This window comes from Ostrea edulis, chromosome 3, assembly GCF_947568905.1.
Source record: "Ostrea edulis chromosome 3, xbOstEdul1.1, whole genome shotgun sequence".
Classification (NCBI taxonomy): Eukaryota; Metazoa; Mollusca; class Bivalvia; order Ostreida; family Ostreidae; genus Ostrea; species Ostrea edulis.
In genome coordinates, this window is record NC_079166.1 from 11,546,352 (window position 1) to 11,570,933 (window position 24,582).

At 34.5% G+C, this 24,582-nt stretch overlaps 1 non-coding gene across 1 annotated transcript; it reads left to right on the plus strand.

Annotated features, from left to right (window-relative positions):
- Positions 1–21,164: 21,164 nt before the first annotated feature.
- Trnag-gcc (transfer RNA glycine (anticodon GCC)) lies at positions 21,165–21,235 on the plus strand. Its single transcript has one exon. It is a non-coding gene; the product is annotated as a tRNA-Gly (tRNA).
- Positions 21,236–24,582: the final 3,347 nt, after the last annotated feature.

Here is a 24,582-nt window from a genome sequence, read left to right on the forward strand (position 1 = left end):
CATTGTCAACTCGATAAGAACGACATGTGTCGCTTTAACGGCCTTTCTTTGGAATCTGAATTGCAATAATGGGCCAATAATGGCGTATACAACCGTTAAACAAATTACGGTATTTACATATGACGTAACGATGGCTGCCAGTTTTTGGATTACTGGACATTGGACTGATAGTATTCTTGATCAGACTTCAGTGCGGGATTGGTGCAGTCCCGCACTGAAACGTTCCCGTTATTTGTCCTATACCTCTTGTTTTCATCGCAGTATTTAGATAGGGATTATAAGTCCGAGAACATAAATAAATCGCAGATAAATTTGGCACTGAAAGCTTGATAACAACATTGCTTGTATGATTACTGTATTTGTAATTCACGCCAATAAAGATAATGGGTAGTACTTCTAGTAATATATACTGATAGGGGCAGGACGTTACGATACACACAGATTTAATCAACCATGTGTGTAGAAAAGATTTAGTAGAGGAGTCTGGTATCATTGGGGCACTGGGTAGTGTAGCATAATAGGGCAATTACTTGCTTGAATTGCGTAAAAAGCATGTGAATTGACTGACTTCCACACTGAGCGGCACTTTTCTGAAGTGACAGGAAGAGGATATTGGCATATAGATCCATAAAGGATTTAATTTCAAGTGTATATACACATGTATATAGTTATTCATGTAAAACTCTTTGTTCTGAAAGAGGAAACGTTAATTTTTATGCATTCTTGGTAAAACTATAAGTAGGACATAAAAATGATGAATTATGGGTAGAGTATTTCACTTCACTCAACTGTAGTCTTTGTTTTATTAGACTGGAAGTACATGACAACTGATTGTTATAATGATTAAGCGAGCGAAGTTCAGATTGTGCCATTGGTTCTTTCATGCAATATGTTCAAGATGTCCACCGTTTGTCGGACGCGCCATTAACGATTTCAAAGATCTGTCGTTTTTTCGTTTGTTCTTCATCGTGTTAGACCGACGTCTGATTAAATTCATCTGTCCAAAACATTGTAGATTTCAATCAAATTGTGTAAGTTGTCGTCTAACGAAAGTGAGGACCTCTCCCGGCTCCTGCACGCGTCCTGCACGCGCTTTCTCTGCGCGCACCTGCTCACACGTTGCGACATTCTGCAGGGAGCAAATTACGCCATAAAGAAGCTGCACATCAAGATTTATCTTCACCGCCACCCGTAATCACCGTCAACCTGTCATTTTTGTAGCATACTTAGATCTAATGAAATTAAAACTTCATGAAGTTTTTTATCTTTAAGCACCCTGTTATCCAAGAATCGATCCTGAAAGTTGTCATCTGTTTCTAAATTACAGCTTAGCGGCTTCAGGGTCGATTCGTTATCTTGCTATTTATTGAAATAGTTCGCTGTGAAATTTATTTAATTATGTAAGTGAAACTTTATAAATATGAAAACCCGACCATTGAGACACAGGTGGACGTTTCTAGCAGGTAATAATTAGCTTTTATGCAGCGTGCCCCAAAGGTGTCAAAGGAGAGTACCCACAATGGACCATGTTTGATTGACAAGTGAAGGATTTTGTCAACATCCATGGAACGTTTTGTCAACAACTCTCTACACACGCGTTCAGCTGGCACTTTCCTACTTCATAGGTACTTAGAAATGAGAACTGATGATCAACAAAGATTTCTGAAATCATTACAAAACAGCAGAAAAGTCACGATAAGTGACAGGTCACATCGTCTTTGTTCGGGTCAGTTTGTACGATTTCAACAATGATTAGCTATGCAGATACATTATAAGTTAGACCAAGTTGGAATGGGAACTGACAATGCATGCATGTTTGCGATTAACAAAATCTCAAAAAGACACAATGCGTTTAGAAAAATTCAATTCACACAATTTTTTTTTATAGCAGTGGTACCAACCCCCAATGGGACCACCTTGTAATTTTTGTCTACAATTTCCAATTCTCGCTTACTTTTTTCTTACAAAAGCTGTCTTGTTTCTCAAAATAGGTTAGAAAAAGACAGCAGGCCTGAAGACGGTTCCGCCTTAATTTAGCACTACTCCTCTTTAAGTTAAGTGCCCATAAGTAAATGATTGCCTACTACCCTTTTGAACACCGTGGTGACGCTTCTTGAATTGTCCTGCTAATTTGTAGATTTAGACAGTTTTAGTCGAATCCGAATGAAGGATATGGGGCGAAATTATACCCCTAACAGCGCGCTTCGTTAGACTTCTTTACTTTTGACGTTTTTATGGTGTTGCGCTTTAACGTAAAATGGTCCGTTACAGCAATTTGGATAATGCCATGATCCAAATTATGTATATTTCTAAGCCATTAATTTCACTTAAATGATGACTGGTTGAAAAGCTATACAGTTTTTAATCATTGTCCCCCTTTTTTAAATAGTACATCACCATTACACGCAAATCAGATTTTTATCTCGTTGTATCCAATCCAGTTACACCTAAATTTGTAACAAGAAACCTTACTTTTTGAAGTTAGTCATTTTTATCAATTGTAGACCTCTGTATGCCCTGCATTGATTTGTGACAGCTTGCTGCCACCTCATTTAGCTGGCAAAATCTCCTTTTTTCGAGTCAATCAAGTCTCATTTCGCATCTGTTTTTGATTATTAATCAATTGTCCACTTTGTCCCATTGGTAATAAGAACTGACCAACTGGTCATTAGTTTTCAAAACTCCTCTTTTTGTCACGCGCAAGTTCATAAATCCCAATTATTCGGGTTAATTTGAACACATTTTTTGTCGAAAAAGTGCTCTTGGCGGAGACCTGTATGAACTTTCATAATTCGATCGTGACATTTTCCCGCGATTTTGAATAGCCTATCTCAAAAACTTGAGAGATTGAAGAGAACAGATGCGAAAGAGAGAGAGAGAGAGAGAGAGAGAGAGAGAGAGAGAGAGAGAGAGAGGAGAGAGAGTCTAGAGGGGTTTGGGTCCCCCTGGGATTTTAAAAGTACATACCATTATGATTTATGCAAACAAATAAGTTATTATATCTATAATATGATAGCACTAAATGACAAGATTATCACGAAATCATCATATACAAAGTGGAATGTATACTGGAACGATTTGTTTGCTATCCCTCTTTAATTCGCAATTTTTAATAATTACCGATGATTGATGTCACAATATCATTCTTACTCGAAGTTTAAACATAGGTCAGGAATCGACGTATCAGTATTTACAACCTTTCACTATTTTGCTAAAGACAAATTGGACAGTGTAAAACATTGACTGACAGTATTTTTTTTGGGGGGGGGGGGGGGGTATCTGATTTAAATATTATTTTTACATTTAGAAGAATCTGACAAGTAAAGAGTATTGTACATGTAGGCTGCTGAATTGTCGTAAAGTCATTGACCCTCCCACTTTATTTGGATAATATACCTTCTCTGTTATTTCTACATTAGAAGTTTGATCCACTGGCTGTTTGCCCCCCCCCCCCCCCGATAATTTTTTTATTAACAAAAGACAATGGAAATGTACGTTTGAACCGATGAATTGTTTCCAAGCACTGAAGGATCATGTCTCGATCTAGGATTCTGAGCCTTGGGTTGAATATAATCTTTCACTCTTTTATAGCGTTAATTTTCCCCCAAAAGTTCGACTCTTCCCCCTGTAAAAAGTCTTGGATCGAGAGAGAGAGAGAGAGAGAGAGAGAGAGAGAGAGAAGAGAGAGAGTTGTATATACTTCATGTGGTGACGATGGTAGATCTCTATCAGATATCCTACCAGCTATCGAGTTAATGTATATTTAATTTATGTCTATTTTTAGTACTTTTACACTTGCACCTGTTACAGGGCAAATTTAAGATCACATCGTGGCTGTCATCATTGAAATATAAATAATCGATAAACCTGAACCTGAGTTCTGGGGTGCTTATAATGGTTCAAACTCCACTTCACAAGAGCAAGATGGGGAAAAAGACCCTCGAAATACCACATAGTACCACGGAAATTTACAACTGGTCTACACGTGTATCTTTCATGCTGCAACCAGAATGTTTCATTGTCACTGTTGACAAACAAGTTATCTACCTCTATCTAAAATTGACTCAAAATCTCGAATGTTGCCCGGTGTCAGATTGGAATGTCTAAAGGACAAGATTGTCCATTGACTTGCGAGTTTATCTAACGGTAGCTTGTCTTAACGATGTGTCAAAACTGTACAAAACTTTATGCCCCAAGTCTGTTTACTTTTACGGTCTTCTTATCACTTCCTTATGTTACGACAATTATAAGATTTTGCTTTTCTGAACACCTTATTTTATGGTCTTTCGAATTTTGTTGACAGCCAATTGCTCGCCTCATTCATCGGCAGATCAGACGAAATCACATGTGCTGATGATTGTATTGTTACGCAATTAACGATTATACACAAATTGCTTACCTTGTAAACAATTAAGAAAAGTTGTAAAATTCTTGAGATCTTCATGTTTTACCTTGTTGGTGTGAAAGTATGTGCCCCGAAGACAAGACACAACGCTATCTCCGCCTTCAGACGGAGCCGCCATATCTAATTACGTCACTACCTGTCAACAATGTCGCGATTTTCACATTAGAAGAGGAAAATGGAAAACAGTTATATGATTTACACTGTATGCGATATGAGTAACAGGTATTAATATATACAATGCACAGTTAAGGTAACTTCACCTTCATGTGACGTCATAAACTTTGTGCATGGTAGAAATTTGTAGATCATTTTGTAGGAATTTTATTCACTGGGGCAAATATCAATAGATAGGTAAACTGTTTGATACTGAAAACGTTTATATTTTCTATAGATAATCGATTATCTAGATCTATTTCTTAATGTTATCAAAATAATTTGGTCATTTAAGAGTTTCAAAGTATTCTCATTATTTTATTTAATGAAAATGTGCGATTTTTTTTTTTTAATGTTGACATGTGTGTCTGACATCTTTAAAAGATGGCAACATGTACATTTTATTTAATTATGGATTGTATATTAAGTGGAAAATAATACAGTTTTTCTATGTATATACAACTGAACGTTGGACACATAATAATGCAAATATAGATCTACCTTAAATACTGCAAAACTGCATCATAAAAGGACTTCATAGGATAAGAGTACCAAAAGCGACATTTGTGTTTTTGTATTATAATTAAGTGTATTTTATGCCAGAATCCGATGCAACTTCGTTATCATTCTCATTCCCCGGAGTGTTTTCACGTAGGACGCGTCGAGTGCAGAATTAGACAAATTTTATACATATGTTTTAACCCATGATTTATCTTTCCAGTATACATGTGCCATAGAAAAGAATTGTATGTCCAACGCTGTGCTCTATGTTTTCTGTAAGAATTCAATAACGATCACCAGAAATTAGCAATTTAAATATAGATCTGAGTAAAATTGAGAAATTACGTCAATTTGGATGTTGTGCATTTCTACTGACTGTACATATTACAAATAAATATTATGTGAAATTGTTTTAGACATGATCACTTTTATGAAATGAAATAATATTTAGCCTTCTCTTCAAGCTTTTTTAAGATATATATATTGTATTCCTTTGTGCATGCTTTGGTCATCTTAAGATATATATATTGTATTTGCCATCAATCATGCAAATTTTTCTTTTTCTTTCTTTTTTTTTTTTTTTTTTTTTTTTTTAAATTGGATTGATAAATAGGCAAAACTTTTTTTTCTTGAAAAGGTTCGTGAACATTCTACAATTAATTATATCATATGGGTTCTAGCTGCTCGGAAAAGAAGCTTTACACCGACTACGACAGAATTTCAATTTTTTACAAAAAATCGTCAAGTCAAATTGGACAATTTTGAGTCGGGAAGACCATTGGGCGAGAGCATCTTTAGCACATTCTTAAGATTTTGCCTTCTTGGATTTTTTTTTAGTACAGGCAATAAATAATGACAAAAAATATTTAGTAAAAAATTTATAAAAAGAATAATGACATGTAAAACGAACCGTGCAACGTAAAGAAAAACGTTAAAGAACAATAAATTTAGTGAACATTGTCAAGAGATGTGAAGTTCAACCGCTTTATTAACGAAGATAGTAACATGTGACAGAGATCAAATTTTGATAAAATGTGACGAAGTGTTCCGAGCGCCGCTTGACATCTGCTGAGATATAAAATCCAATCTGTATACAGCAGTCGAGTATGCTCATCTCATTTACAATTATATTATATATTTTTCCTGACGAATGACTATGTTATTTCTTAGGCTTGTGAGCGCGATATTGTATCCTTAACAACACCAGCGCACGCGAGTATTTCCTCGTCTCATTTTCACACGAAAAGTATACAATCGCAGCAGATTAGAGTTTCCAATTTATTTTAACACCAATGGAACTATCACTTTAACTATGGACATTTTAAACAAGTTTTCGGACCTTTAATCCAATTTCCTTCTCATGGATCAATATTGACCGAGTCATTGGTGTAATCAGTCACTGACCCCATGAAATCACGTGGAATGAGCTCAGCGCCCGGGTGCTCGGGTACTCTCGTCAACTGGCCTTACATTTACATGTAACAAGATATTAGCGCAAACTCCTCGTAAATGGCGACGAATATAGCCTTATCGCAACGGACTAAATTTAGCCCTCTTACAGTTTCCTACTTTCAAAAAGGACAAGTTTTGTACATTTTATCTTTATCTATTTGTAAATGTAATATGGACTTACACAATTGAAAAAAAGGATTTCAGGGTTTTTTTTCCCCTTGACAAATTAATTTGTTACGTAGCATCTTCACATTCAGATCGAATGATTACGAGAAATGTTTGCAAAGTTACCCTCAGAAAGATTGGGATTTATTTTTATCGTCCATGAAATAAAGGTCCTGTGTGTAGAAATTTTTTCTAAGTATTTATATTCTAAATATACGAGTATAGGTTTTCATTTTCAAGTTAATTCATAAAAGAATTGATAAGAATTGAATCATTCCACAATTAGGGTTGATATTAGTTAACAATACATTGCTAATTAAATCTGATGCATATAAATAAAACAAATCAGGTTATCAGTTGAGCTTGCATCAATTTTAAATCAGAAACAATGACCTTGATCTGTTTATGGAAACAGTCTAAAATCATTTCATTATTTTTATTATCAACCTAGTTCCAGTTCAGGAAGAAGTTCCATACAGCGGTACACTATGGGCGGATCCAGATTTCATCGAAGGGGCGTGGAAATAAATCTGAAAGGTGGAGGTCTGGGAGCCACCTTTAGGCCCCCACTGGATCCAGGGCGAATTAAACCCCCGGAAGCTCCCGTATATTTTGTTAACAAAATCTAACGTAAAACTATCGAATGTTTTCTCCTCGCTCCTTCAATATAAATGTTTTTGTACTTTTTAAAATCTTTTTCTACTTTTGAAATATTTTTTTCAATGTTCTGTTGCATAATTTTTTTTTACCGGACACGTCTAATTGAAACCCAAACATACAAATGATGAGATTAGAAATTTTGATTTGAAGTAATAATTTTTGATGATCTTTTAAAAACACACACACAAAAACCCCGTGCATTCTAATGAATTGATCTACATTATTTATGCTTTTTATTTACATAAATTCCATATACGTTTTTAAAAGGAAATAATTACACCAAACTTTGAAATTTAATGAGGAAGGGATGGATTCCCATATTTCCCTTTTACTGACAGCAGCATATTAATCGCTAGGAGAGAGAGAGAGAGAGAGAGAGAGAGAGAGAGAGAGAGAGAGAGAGAGGCATTCTAAGTAAACCTGTATTAGAACATGCTGACAGGTAAGGCCATTTCATTATCTTTACCCTTGTGCACAATATTAGGGTCGGGTCAACGACCCCAGGCTGACCACTACTTCACCCGGCCGTGTTTCGTCCCTACTCTTTTGCGGTGTAAGCAAACAATGCCGGTGTGTTCCCTGTTGGACTGGTCTTTTTATGGAGCAGGGTCATCTCAGGTGAAAGTCGATGTTGTAATCTGAACATTGTGTGGGTCTGCAGATTAGGGTTCACTCGACAGAATTCCCGACTGTGTAATCATGTCCCAAGGGTACAGACTTTTATAGTATTCAGATGAAATACAAACTTTCTTGTTTAACTTTCGTTTGTGTAGGACATTTACACCTATAACACAAAAAACTTCTCAGGATTTTCAGCATGGGTGAATCAACTGGGGAGGTGAGGGGGGGGGGGGTCTATAAACGAAACTTTCAATAATTCTACTGACATCCCATCCTCTTTGGTTTAAAAACTCGTTTCGAATACTAGTATTTCTTTCATTCATCGATACGATATCTCTTGACAAGACTCCTAACAAGAAGTTTCAAAATCCGGAAGGACACAGTTACGTTAGCATCGAGAAAACTCAAATAATGACAGGGCTTCTTAATCACCGCCTCCCCATCGAATGAGAATTCTTAGCGGTGATGGAGGTGGTGACCGGGGGAGGGGGTGTAAGTTACGTGGCACAGAACATATAAAATTAACACGTCTCCTGTCGCTGTTTAGGCGAGTCCCAGCAGGACGTCGGACCATCAAAAGGTTATACCACCAACGTGCATGAGAAAAGTCTATGTTTATGTCGTGTACGGATTGGGGGCATTTACTGGTTTGATGCCTCACAGGTGTTTGCCTGCAATTTGTGTTCATACGCGCTGTCAAAGAATGCATAGTGACCGAACGTTAGATAGAATTTCTTCTGAGTAAATATTTAAGTGAAATTGAATTAAGGACATGTGTACCCTGTAAAAAACATCGACGTGGTTGTTTGAGAGCGAGGAAACACTGACGGATTGTAAATAAATATATGTACATGTACTGTCTTCAAGAAGTCTTGTTTTTTTTTTTTTTTTTTTTTTTTTGCTTAGATGATTTGGAGTATTTCGTACAGGAATCCCGTGAAAAGCAGTTATTTTCCCGATTTGACCAAAATGACCTTAGATTATAAAACCTTTAACGATTTAATAACAAATAAACTAAAATGAATTATTTTCAGCAGTTTCAATGATCAACCATTGATTCATCTTTTTTCTTTCTTTCTTTTTTCTCTATTTTTTTTTTTTTTTTTTTTTTTTTGGAATACCTAGTGGACATATGTTTTGTAGACTTGGACTTTTTAAAAATCTACCTGAATTATCAAGGACCCTCGTCTAAAGCCAGAAAAAAAAAAGCATGGACAATATATTATTGATTTCTTTGTATAATTTCATTAATTTATTACATGTACCGGTACTCGAGTGACAAGTTAAACACTTAATCGACGAGTCGGGCGTTTGCTTGACAAGTCGGACAACATTTTTGGTTAAGGTCTCCTTAATATATACAGTTACAAGGTTAGGTTAATTTGTAATCAAACAGCAAATTTTCTGTTTACTGCTTTCAATAGTAAAATATTTATTGCTATCATGCTTGACAGTTGAAACTAATCACAGTTAGGAAGCCCTTCTTCCTCGTCTTCATGAATACAGATATGAAACACGATAGGGTAGCTCTCACGAATGAGGAAGGGGAAGCTCGCAAAATAATTTCCCGTTTCTGTTGATTAAACAAATGATATTTTGCCGTTGATATAGAAAAATTGCATCCAAAACTTTTGTTATTGTAAACTTGATTTCAATAAATTTTACTTTTATACCTAGGTCAGATCCGATACATGTATGTAGCCCGTTGGCTGTTCCTCAAAATGTCAACATCGTAAAGACGTTTTCCCCATCGTGTTTATCATTTTGACATAAAGTAGCTAGGTATTTTCACGTAAAAAAATAATATCTAAATTTCGGCACATTTTAGAAGTTGAGAATTTGAAAAAGTTAAACTTGTGTTAATTTTTAACATTTACAGAAATCTACAGGCTTTGTATCTCTCTCTATGCAATATCACGAAGGTTTGCTTTCCTTTATGTAGAGCTTTAAAAAAATCTTATCCTTATGGGGAATCAAAAAGGGCCGTTATCAAACTTTTGTAAATAAATGTATTATATTGACATTTCCAATGTTTTTTTTTTTTTTCGGTATTGATATCTCAGCAAATTGTCATGCTAGCCATTTCTTCATGAATACGTTGTAGCTGTAGCGCTTCGTGAAAAGCATGCTGGCGGGGAGCTTTGTCGTCCATACCCCTCATGTATTTTTTCAAAAATGAAAATTTATTTCTTATATATTTACATTCTACTTTCATTTCTGTGGGAATTCCCAGCCCCATTACTATACTTATCTAAGATTCAAACGCACCTTGTTCACAACTGCAATGCGTTTATGAGCAAATGGTTATCATTGCAATTTCTGAAAATATATGAGGGTAAAAACAGCGACGCTCCACACCGGCATTCTTCGTGATGCGTTGCAGTTCATACCCTCATGTATATATTCTACTTTCATTCCTATCGGAAATCCCAGTCGTTAAAATAGAGGTAGTGAATTCATGAGTTCGAGCCCTGCTCGTGCCATGGCCGCGTCAATCATATAGATCTGCCTCCGCGACCACGAACGTTGGATTTTACTCAACTCAAATTTGAGTTCGACTCCAGACGTTCGTGGCCCCGAGGCCAGTACTGATTGTTCCTTCGTCAAACGCCCGGCATTTAGAGTGAGAATCCATTTTTTTTTTTTTAAAGATGCATGAAGAAAGACGGGAGGTCCCGTGTTGCGGCGGGCGTTGACACGTTAAAGAACCCTCATTGTCACGGCCCCGCAGAGTGCTAAGTTTGTGGTACTTCAGCTACAGCTGGTGTCGAATTCTGGACGGAACATAAAACTTTTATGAGGAAATGACTGTCGTTACGATTAGTAAAGATACCAAACGCAGAAACTATAACGATATGAAAGCTAATGTAAATATTAACTAATGATGTTTGCAACACGTGGAGAAACTGTTTTCATATAATGAATGACCCCCGCTGGTGATTCCGTGTCCTCTGTACGCGACAACATGTGGTGCTAATGGTGAGCTAACGGGTGCTGTAACATATGGAACCCCGCCATTGTGATGTAAATTCCTAGAGGGGACGCATTACGCACACCGTGACCCTCCCTTCAACAACAGGTGCGACCAGGTAGATTTAAGGCATAAAAGAGGCAGAAAAAGAGGTGCACGATATTGGGACAAGAAGTGTTTACTTTTCTCATCCAATTTGATAAAACGAATAAAATTTCATAGATCAGTTTAAGGGTTAGAAGTCAAAAGCTGATTGAGAACACACAAGTGTGTCACAATCTATTGAAATTGTTTGCATTTTAAAAAATTGTATGAATCACTGGGACAACAACTATATTGTTACAAAGAGATCTCGAATCGATTGTCTGAGGGAAATTTTAAGCAGCATTGAGATTACAATGAAAAGAATAAAGGGTTTGAAATATCAAAGGCGATTTCCTTCGATCGTCATACAATACACGTATACTGAAGGGGGTTTGTATCGGAGACTGATAGCATTAAGAGCTCTCGATGAAATATCCCCCCATCCCGGAGACATTCGCCACATGGTGTACTATTTGGCCAAAGGCGGACCAATTTCTGCGACACAAAGGTCATCATTAGAGACAAAAGTCTCCCAGGACAAGCTGTGACCATCGCTATTTAGAGAAGGACTAATTGAAATGACAGCTAAATCATCGTCTGGTCGTATAGGGTCAGTCTTATCGTCCATTTCATGTTCGCGGCAGTCGCCTGCTACTCTCGTGCTGGACCGCTGAGTCACATGACCAAACATCCGGGTGACTTGTTACCTCCTGTCACGCTGGGCCGGGGTGCTGATGGTGAGATAATGGAGGATGAAAGCTGGCACTGATTACAGTAATGTCCAAGTGTTCAAAACCTCAGCAAGTTGACAGCTAAGACAGAAATAAAAAGATTTTTCCCCTCCGATTGTGATTAAAATTCAGCATTTGTAATTTGGAGGGTTTCCGAATCGATCCTGACAGTTACGAATTCAAAGTATAGCATTTTCTATTTCACTCCTTGTGCTCACAATAAAAAAACCCACACGTGGTATATTCTGTTGGTGTGAGCTGTGACTATATGTTCATTATTAAGTATTTTTCTCTTATCCACGTCCGAACACCTGTAAAAGTTGTGAGCTGTGACTATATGTTCATTATTAAGTATTTTTCTCTTATCCACGTCCGAACACCTGTGAAAAGTTGTGGTTATTTGCGGTTTGTGTGATGCGTCTCCGCCTCAGATGACGAATAAAATTCTTTATTACTGACCAAAGGAGGAAAAGATGGACATGAAAATTACCAAGCAAACTCGGAATTTTCAGAGTCCACGTTGGCAAACACCTACCAAACACATATCTTTGATCTTTTACAATTGTTTAATTGCTTATTTCGCAGTACGGCCGCAGATCACTTCCGGCAAATCAGACAGTGGTATTTGATTGATAATCAGGCAAAATAGGGTCGTTAACGGTAGTTTCTTTTTATCATGGTCGGTGTCTTTGAACATAAGAAGACTGAATCGAGTAACCGTGAATTTGGGGGTGTTTATTGATGTTTGGTCGTGATTTATTGTTGTGTGACGGCTCTAAAGAGTAGAATTGAACTTTTGTAGGAAATTCTTCACAAAATGAATGAAGGTGCTCATGCGTAGACGTGTGAAATGAATGAACACAAAACATGTTTATTAATCAAGATCAATTTCCGATAACACCAATCGTGTGTTTTATAATTCATGAAGGATTCCAAGTCGCTTTGTACCTTATAGCAAGGTAAATTAATGGGCATGGGATGTGATATTAAGATGTCATAAATTTCATTTTATTTTTTAACATTTTGTGTAAAAAAAAAATATCACTGGAACATTTTCATTAAGATTCTTTTGATAGATAAGATCAAAATCCGAGTGACATGTTTATTTTATATTTTTATTTACTTGGAAGGTACACGGTAACAGGTAATGTCAATGAATGAATTGGTGGAATATGACATCTGGGCACACACCAGATTGCTGTATTTTGGTTTCAATATTTAAAGGCATTTCAGACCTGCAAACAAACTTCTTAGTCAATAGGTGAAGCTCTCTATCCACAGAGCACAATCAATATTACACCCATCTGTCGGCTTCCATACTGACCACCGGACTTACACCGGTCACAAAAGAAACAGCATTATTACAACTAGTGACGTTACAGGCCAATATGTTATCGGCCAATTTATTATTTATTGTCCTAAAGATCACCGCAGGGCTTTGTTTGCGGAAAGACAAAAAGTGGTGCAAAGTAACGGATTATGGGCCCTTTGATGCGCTGCGGCGCCCTGAGCACTCATACTGCATATCAAGAACGGCTATTAAATTCGTTTGCGTAATAAAATGTCTATACATTCATGTGTGTTGAAAATAGAATTAGAAACTGGATTCTTTATAGTTATGGTAATTCAGAATTCTGTTACATTGTTGCAATACGACATATCTTCGTTATTGAATCCTTGCAATTTTGATATTGGTAATAATGTGGGTTTTAAAAAAAAATCATTCACCCGGAACAGAAACATTCAAAGTATTTCTTTGTCAATCAAATTAGCATAATTTTGAATATTTCAGTTATGAGATCACACATTTGTAACTACACTGCTTGTATCTGATTACTGTTGATCTGATCCAAATGACCTTAAAAACAAACAAAGGTCATTAGAGAAATAGACAAAGAATCATGCATCGTCACCCTAAAAGAAGAAGAAAAATCGCCCTCTTGAGCTTTCCGTCACCAAGATGGGTTTCTGTCTTTTGTGAATGGCACAAGTTCTCGCATACGTTTTGTCATATCTCGAATCGCTTATTGTGCGACAAGGGCAAAGAACAAAGAAGCCCTGAACCGTGGGCTAACTAAGAAAGCTTGACTGTAACATATTGCATTGGTGTTTTTTGTTGGGGCGGGCCGTTCCGGTGGGAACTACTCTGTCAAGATACACATGATGGCTGGCATTTTCTTTGTTTGACTTATTTTCCCGTACTTTTTTTCTTTCTTAAAAAAACAGTGATCTATAAAATGAAATTAATATTCAATAACTATTCAAGATGTTTTAACTAAAGTTTTTATTTAATAATTTACACAAAAAGCCCTTTTATCTCTCGCAGTTTGGCGTGATTATTATGCCATTATCTTAAAATGTTGAAAGATTTTTTGTAAAGGAAATTGGACTTCAGTGAATGTTGCCGCGTGACAGATTGTAAGCTTTGTTCTGACTTTTTAATATTTACATGCTAATTTCCATATACGAAGAAGATCGGTGTAAGATAAAATTAAAAAGATGAAATTATTAATGTTTTTGATTAAAAAATAATTGAAATAAGATTTTTCACTTTTGAATGCGAAAATGTTATATACTCTTTGTTACATTCAAAATTATAATTCCTTGTCGTGTATCAGTCACCCATTACAGATGTAATAAAATTTCATTATATATTAATTTATTAATTAATAAATATTCATTCATTGACATCATCATGTTAAGGACATAGGATACCCAGAACAATTTGTTATAGAATTTTGTAAAAAATATTTGTAAATGCATTTACCACAACACTTTCCTATGAAGCCACATTTAGTTTTGCGTTATTCACAAATCTTTATTTGAAAATTCAAAGGAAAAAAGGCATAACCCAAAAATTGAAATCCTTCAAAAACGTCGTTTTATTGTGCAGGTCAAGTATTAATGACCTATTTACATTAATATTGTTGTTTGATCAAATAATAGAAAATCCCACATGTATTAATGACCTATTTACATTAATATTGTTGTTTGATCAAATAATAGAAAATCCCACATGTATTAATGACCTATTTACATTAATATTGTTGTTTGATCAAATAATAGAAAATCCCACATGCACACAGCAAAATCCTAAACTTCATTTGACCCGTCCTAAATGTATTCTGAAACAACCAAAATAATGATAAATAAAACAAAATCACTACTGACCAGCATGCAAGACAGTGATTAGAGGCATTTGGTCTTTCAAAGGGCATACATTTTGTTCACTGTGCATCAAAAATTCATTTTAATAGTCACACATTTTGCAGATTTCAATCCTCAGGGTTTTCAATTTTGTTTATGGAGTCAGAACCACACTATGATTGGTCATTCAACATATCGTCACAATCAAATTGATTTTTTTTTCAAACAGGGCAATAAAGTTTGCAAAATAATAAATAGTTTACAAGCAGGATATACTCTGATGTAAACACAACCTCAGTATCTATTTTGATCTGTTATAGTTACAATATTAATATATTGTGTCTCTAATAGAAGTATTGAATAATTTTGATTCTTGTCTCACAAAACAAAATACAACTGGAGTGCACTAGGGATGTGTTTTCAACCTTCGCTCTTTGCCAGACATATGAATTTTAAAATTTCACGAGAAATGAAATCCCTTTCTGATTCATAATATTAAGTTTTCAACCTTGAATTGAATTTCATTCAATTTTAGGAACACGTTTAATTTCCATTTGACACTAGATTGGAATATATAATGCATAAAATTATATTGTACTTTTATTTTGGGTTTCAAACAACATTTGACACTAATGAAACTTATGCAACGTCACAGCGTATGGACCCCAATCATAGTCATAATACGCCCGATCCAGTGTTTTTAAGTTAATAAAACTATTCTGTATGACAAGCAAAATTAATTCATAAAACACACACACGAAAATCAAATAATCCCCAAACATGGAAAAAAATGAATAAAGAAGAAGAAAAGAAAGCAAGAGCAACAAACAAACTAATAACAAAGATAAGTTACAACAAACAAACTAATAACAAAGATAAGTTACAACAAACAAACTAATAACAAAGATAAGTTACAACAAACAAACTAATAACAAAGATAAGTTACAACAAACGAACTAATGACAAAGATAAGTTACAACAAACAAACTAATAACACAGATAAGTTACAACAAACAAACTAATAACAAAGATAAGTTACAACAAACAAACTAATAACAAAGATAAGTTACAACAAACAAACTAATAACAAAGATAAGTTACAACAAACAAACTAATAACAAAGATAAGTTACAACAAACGAACTAATAACAAAGATAAGTTACAACAAACAAACTAATGACAAAGATAAGTTACAACAAACAAACTAATAACACAGATAAGTTACAACAAACAAACTAATAACAAAGATAAGTTACAACAAACAAACTAATAACACAGATAAGTTACAACAAACAAACTAATAACAAAGATAAGTTACAACAAACAAACTAATGACAAAGATAAGTTACAACAAACAAACTAATAACACAGATAAGTTACAACAAACAAACTAATAACAAAGATAAGTTACAACAAACAAACTAATAACACAGATAAGTTACAACAAACAAACTAATAACAAAGATAAGTTACAACAAACGAACTAATGACACAGATAAGTTACAACAAACAAACTAATAACAAAGATAAGTTACAACAAACTAATAACAAAGATAAGTTACAACAAACAAACTAATAACAAAGATAAGTTACAACAAACAAACTAATAACAAAGATAAGTTACAACAAACTAATAACAAAGATAAGTTACAACAAACAAACTAATAACAAAGATAAGTTACAACAAACAAACTAATAACAAAGATAAGTTACAACAAACTAATAACAAAGATAAGTTACAACAAACAAACTAATAACAAAGATAAGTTACAATAAACAAACTAATAACAAAGATAAGTCACAACAAACAAACTAATAACAAAGATAAGTTACAACAAACAAACTAATAACAAAGATAAGTTACAACAAACAAACTAATAACAAAGATAAGTTACAACAAACAAACTAATAACAAAGATAAGTTACAACAAACTAATAACAAAGATAAGTTACAACAAACAAACTAATAACAAAGATAAGTTACAACAAACAAACTAATAACAAAGATAAGTTACAACAAACAAACTAATGACAACAATAATAACACCGCGCGTGTGAAAATATGTGTATTATTTGGAGGGACCCCATCCCCCACGACCATGGCATGTGCACGCTACACTAAGTAATGAATTCAAATGGTTTGTTACATACAATTAAATAGATGTGTGATTATCTATGATAATAAATTTCCATTAAAATCGCACAGTGCCATTTAAATTATTTGGCATCCTTCCTAAAAAGACGCACGTGTATATATGACGCTATAATGTAAAACTTAATACGGTAACAATTTTGATGCACCAGATGCACATTTCGACAAATAATGTCTCTTCAGTTATGCTCAACCGAAATGTTTGAAATCCGAAATAACAATGAAGTTTTAGAGCTATAAAAGGCAAAAACAGTGTGTCAAAAAAGTGAAGTCATAAGCGAGCGACACGCTTAACTCGAATTGTGTTCATTTACACATCAGTATCTTTTGCATTACATTCAATCATATGTACTTGTACTACGTGCCTATTACTATTATTATGTGTCATTGCATATATTGTTATTATTTTCTTCCTGTGTGCATTTCTGACTGTTTTACATTAGGATACACGGTGGTACTTACATATATTGCATCAAATAATGTCTCATGTTATGTACATTGTCTAAGCTCATACTACTAGTATTACTGTATATTATGTGTGAACCATATGAAACCATATTGCACATATGCACTCATTATAAACATGACATGTTGATCTAGTACCAATGCACCGTCCCGTGGTATCTTTTGCATTACAGTGGAGTTAATCATATGTACTTTACTACCTTTACTATTATTACATGTAGAGTTGTTATGTACATGTATATATATATATATATATATATATATATATATATATATATATATATATATATATATATATATATATATATTTTCCTGTGTGTATTTCTGACTGTTTTGCATTAGGATACACGGTGGTACTTACATATAATACAAATAAGTATTATCATGTTCAAAATGTCTCATGTATGAACATTGCTCATACTAATAGTGCATATTTTACTCTTGTTTTGTTCTTTTCTTTTTATCGTCATTGCACATTGAAATGTTAACAATCATGTATGCTGTATGCCCGAGAGGGCCCTAATTTGGAAATAAATCATATTCTATTCTATTCATCAGCCGCAGTGGGTTATATGGGTATCCAGATTATTTATGAAAAAAAAAAAATATTCATCATCGGTAAAATGTTTTAATTTTGAATCCAACATGGAATCTTGAAAAAAAAAAAAGAAAAAAGAAATTACATCACTAAAAGAAAATTTACGAGAAACTTTCTCTAAAATATTTGTGCAATATCTACATGATGGTGTTTACTCAATAATGGTCCCGGTATCGCAGTTCCTAGTGACCCGCTATAAAAACGAGACGAAACACTTCTTTGATCTCTATAGTGTACCACTTTTACAAAATGACATCACTTAAGGTTGATCTCTATACAAACGATATGCCCCCCGCTTGTAACCACAAGGCTTTACCATTACACAATTCCTTATTCCACTAATTCTCCAATAAAATAGACTTAATAATGCAGGAACCGACACATCGGGGTGTGTAATTTGAATTCATATAACACTGCCACGCCCACTTTTTCTAACAATGCTATCATTTACGTGATCTTCAAAAGAACATTTGCTGTGATCACCCTTAACATACCCACTTTCATTGAAATCTTGAAAATGAAATAGAGATATTACATACAATTAACTAAGAATGCATGATACTTGTAACTGACCGAGTATAAGGTTTTGAAAAACGTTTAAAGATGTTATGATACATGTATATAGCTTAAACAAATGCCAATATGCATTCAAAAACTATGAATATAGTATACCCCCTTAAAATCCACTATTAGAAAATGGAATGATCTGCCATTAAAAGTTCGGAGTCTTTTAACAGTCTCCTTATTTTCAAGGGCTATTATATCAACAAATCAATATCTAATTTTGGTGAACACAGGGAAAATATAATTCATTGTCAAATGCAAGTGGCTTAGTTAATGCTGAATATTTTAATCATGCTCTTATTGAAAAGCCATGCTGCCAAAAAATGTGATTTTTATACTGAAAATTCTTGAATTCTTCAATATCTGCATACATGTACTTTCATAATCAAGAAGATTCAATTAAATTCAATATGAATGTAAAGTATACTTAAGAAATATTTATAAACCGGTAAGCCCCTTTTCTCTCTCTATCACTTCATTTCTTCTCTTTTTCTCTTGTTTTTGGTTTTGTTGTAATATCATATTGTGTTATATTCTCTCTCCCCCCCCTTCTTATTTTCTGCAATTCCCCTTACAAAGATAATTGTATGCTTTATCACCGGTACTACTGATATGTAATATACGTATACATACAATAATTATATACTGTACATTCTTAATATTTCTTTTACTTTAATTATTGCAAGTAAGTGTGTACTTATAAAGAACGGGGTCTATAGTACAGAGCCTTGAGGTACACCTATATGTCTTTCTATGTGCTGAACTTAATGCCAATTCTACCACATTGCTTTCTTTATGATATAGAATATGATATATGTAAAGAACTCGAGCTCTCTTTAATGATGATGCACATTTTGATAGACACACATGTAGATTTCCACTATATCATGAGCATACTTGTGAATAGATTTAGGGAAAGGAGGGGGGGGGGCTTTATTATTACATCATAATCTTCGTTTAAGTCATAATTAAATAATTATATCATTTTCAAGGGCTTGGCCAAACAGGAACCATACATCTTAGGTACTTGTAGATTTCTTTGTATAGTATTCCTTACCTTTATAAATAACCACTTAAATATTTCAAAAGAACTGTTTAGGGATGGGATTCAGCTGTCGATGCAATTTTACCGTGTACTGGTAAACGCAAAAATGCGTCTCTGTCCCGGCCCCTTTATTTAGACATATTTTATTATTCTAATATAATAGGATTAGGCAGCAGACTGAGTCTATATACAGGTATTTCTTACGTTTCTCGTCCTTTTATATGCATCTACATGTAGATATATAACAAAACATTTTTGTTGCAACGAATCAATTTTTTTAATTTGCTTTGTAAAACCCCAACTGTATAATAAAGAACATATTGATGAACATGTAAATCCTCTAGATAGTGAGCCCAGAAGCTTTTCCCAATCTACTCTTGTACAGGATCCAATATCGACTGAGGAAATACGGCAACATATTACTGCAATATCAAAGAGGAAAGCAGCGAGTCCAGATTTTTTTTTTGATTTTTTTTTTTTTCACAAATGAACACATCATATACGGCGGAAACAAATTCCTAGATCATTTATGTATTCTTTTCAACCACATATATTTTTCAGTCGCCATTCATTCTTACCTTAACTCCAATACTGCAATCAATTTAAATTGTATTGTAATCAAAGCTTTGTTAACTACATGTATGCTATGCATGTCTGTCTCTTGTATGTCTTAAATCCAGGGATGTGACTGAATTCCTCAGAAATCTGAGGAAAACTGATCAAAAAGGGAGGAAAACACCTCACCCTACCTGGAAATATATAATTTTCTGCCACTTTAATTCAAATCCAGAGTGTTTCATTTTTTCGAAAATTGAGCAAATCAGAGGATTTACTCTGAAAAGAGGAAAAATCACACCCCTGTAATCATAACTGTTCTTTGTATATATTTGCCTCTTGTGGGTTCATAGTTGGTCAATAAATCTTAATCATTGCAATACACCCATGTAATATTTGAGGTAGTAATCTCTATCTACAAAGGAAAAAAATGTAACCCTGCAAAGTACAGATTGACTTCTGCAAGAAAAGGTTATTCTGTACTGAAAATGAATAATTGAAAAAGAACGCATCTTATTTCCACATCCGTTAGGCTACAATTTGGTTTCAGAAATGATCATGGTGCTAAACCAGCTTATTATGTCTTAAAAGAAGACATTGGGTTTTCCAGTTTTCTTAGCTGCGGAACTGTAGCTCTTGGAAAAAAATATCTGTTGCGTCACAATATTTTTTCTGAGGCCTAACTTTTATTAAAGATACCTCTTGAAAATATTTTTTTTCTACACAAAGTTAAAGATATTTTCATCTATTTAGACTTTGCAATCCAAAACTGGAAAACACGAAAACATCTCTTACACTGATTTTTAATTTATTAATAAAGATTTTGTGGCAAAAGGGAAATAACCTTAACAAAGACTTTACGAAACACTCTAATTTTAGCACAAGCATTTATCAAGCATCGGTGGTTCAGTGGTAGAATGCTCGCCTGCCACGCGGGCGGCCCGGGTTCGATTCCCGGCCGATGCAATATTTTTTTTCCTTCATAAATTATATTTTACAATATATATATATATATTTATGTATAACACCTTCCTGATAAGGACCCATTAGTGTAGTATACTAGAATATCTTTTGTCAATAATATAACATGCGCCACACAAAGAAGAATATAAAATACATATTTTATATCTAGGCCTACTGCGTATCCACTAAGTGTGAAACAAATGTTATATCTATCTAATATCTTTATATAACACGTACTGTCATAGAGACTTGTAAAATGCCATTATATATCTTCTACTACAGATTTGCAAAAATGGCAAGATCAAAAATCTCTATATCTACATTTTTTTTTTTTATATTTTAGATATTATATCTTCTACTACAGATTTGCAAAAATGGCAAGATCAAAAATCTATATCTACATTTTTTTTTAGATAATGTTCACAACTGAGTCGCATTCATGAGGAAATATCGAAGGCAATACATAAGAAACAATAGATGCTGTCATAAGACCGTAGGCCTAACACCTGCACGCAATTAGTGATTGTCTTTAAATGCATATTCTAGTATGAAATCCACAATAGTTATTATATAACATTCCCTATACCACATATATTCCTGCAGCATATGTCAAGATATGCTTCGAGTATTCTGTTGGGCAAGTGCCCTGGGGTCAAACCAAACTCTATTTCATAATTGTTCTTTCCCTTTGTGGAACTCTTACGCACAGTGAGACGCAAAACATACTACTGTATCGTCCACACGCGGTGGGTACAAATGCTTATCTCTGTCTTCATATATTGCCTGAAGACCGATTATCAAACACCATGCAACCAGCCAGACTGCAGGGACACACAAAATTAGCAAGTTTATTGGTATCTAATAATAAAATAGCTCAAACAAAAATCGACAATCACCATTTTTCTTTGATTAAAATATCACTCGTGCAAAGGAGGAAATAAAAAACATAATTTCATATTTAATTTAATGGCCTAATTCAAACAAATATTGTTCTTGATATGGTCAGTTTAATTCATGTATACCAACGGCTGATATAAACAAAATTTACACTTTCATTACTTTTATCCATATTTATATAGGTAATCTATAGTATATGTATACACCCAATCTGATTAAAATAAGATCTTTGATCCGCTCCGTTATTGTTATGTCGCTACACACTTTGTGTAGCGACATAACAATAACGGAGCGGATCAAAGATCTTATTTTAATCAGATTGTGTATACACCTTGTACCCACTCAGGCGTACAACAGAACACTGAACGTACCTCCAGCACAGGAGAGCTGATATCTCGGAAGTTGCGTAATTTCCTGACCCCTAAACCATATACATTCCTGCTGCACGTATTACGATGCACTGTGTATTCTGATGGGCAAGCGCTCTAAGGTCATTCCAACCCCCATCATTTTTTGATTGTTCAAATGTCTTAAAAATGGTCGAAATTCTAACCTAACAAATATGTTTTTGTTGCACAAGATACAAAGCACTGAGCACCAAGTTTTTGTTCACCGTTTTTCCAGCTGAGCTAGCTGCTGCCCAATCCTATTCATTTTTTGAATAAAATATTGTTTAAATTAAATCGTTTTCCCACCCAATTTGCCCCTCAATGTGAAAAAAAAAATATCCGAAAACTCGTTGCACATTTAAAGTACACCACCAATCATCTTCCGAAAGATGATTTTGCTTTAAATTTAAAACATAAAAAGAAGTTTTGGGTACCAGGTTTTAGTAGAAAAACGTTATTCTCGACCCCATTGGCTCTTGGGATGAAAATCAAAATTCTGAAACCTTAATATTGCACGTCTACAGGAAGTTAATTTAGCCATCGCATAAACTGTATGAGGAATTCTGGGAACGCTTTTTTAAAACGAAAATTATCGTTTTTTAAACCCCCATTTTACCCAGGGTAAAATTGCACATCTACAGTAGGACATCACCTATCATATTCCAAAAGATTGATTGATTATTGCTTAAAAAATAAAAGAGGAGTTTGAGGAAGAAAAAAGCGTGACAGACGGACGGACAGACCGGGGTAACAACAATACACCCGAACTTTAGATTAGAAAGTGCGGATATAATGAACAAACAATGAATTGTTGTAGATTTTAAATTCATTTTACTTTTTTCTCTCTTTTTTCATAATTACTTTCATTAGGAGGGTAGGCAATAACACAGGATGTTCTATGCGATTTCACGTTTGAAAATTTTGTGTTTAATAGTATGACTACTAATTGATAATGAGATAAGTCAATACATTTCCCTCTGTATTCTCGGTTCAGGATTTTGCATGGATTTTTTTTTATGGAACAACATTGGTACAGTCTGTATCTAAACGCTGTACCCATTCATTTTTGCAAACCAACGGACTTTGGCGTCTCACACCATTGCACATTGGTGTCACCATGGCCAAACGTCATTTGGATACAACCATTCCTACGCAGGATGCCCTACGGCAATTTACCATAAACAGTGGAAATGCATGTGAGGAGGGGCAATAATTCGCTTGGGTAATATTTTTATTTATACATATAATTTTTCAAAATTATATAGCCTATCAGATGGCGCAAGAAATTCTGCTTAAAAAACACGATTGTATCCTGCGTAGGAATGGTTGTATCCAAATGACGTTTGTTCACGGTGGGTGTGTACCATCAGACTTTAGCGTGTCACTTCATCGGACTCTGGCGCATAGGTGTAGGCCATCGCACTTCTGCGTATCGCCGCATCGTACTTTCGCGCATTCGTCTCACACCATCGCACTTTGGAGTGTCACGCCATCGCACTTTGGCGCATGAGTGTGGACCATCGCACTTTAACGTGCCATGCACACCGTCGGGGTTTGTCGCAGACCATCGCACTTTGGAGTCATATATATATAATTTTTCCAGTGGTTCGCAATATGCGATATCCGATCTTTTCTTCTAATTTCGTTAGGTTTAGGTCTTTAACCAAATCAATGAACTGTGAAATGTAGGTGATTATGAATAATTTAGCTTCGCAATATGCGATATCCGATCTTTTCTTCTAATTTCGTTAGGTTTAGGTCTTTAACCAAATCAATGAACTGTGAAATGTAGGTGATTATGAATAATTTAGCTACATTGTTGTATTATACTATGCTAGAATAGTACTCCTATCTGCATAGATAAGAAATTTGGATGTAAACTTTAAGCCGGTGTGGATGTGACTTCACTAGTTCTTAACAACTTTGTAGAGGCGGGCTAAAAATATATCAATTATCAAATGAATATCTGCAAGAACCAAAACAAAAAACAAAAAAAAGTCCGAAAAACTGATAATTCACGCTAGTTTTCTAAGTCCAAGGGCCATAACTTACTAAAAAATTAAC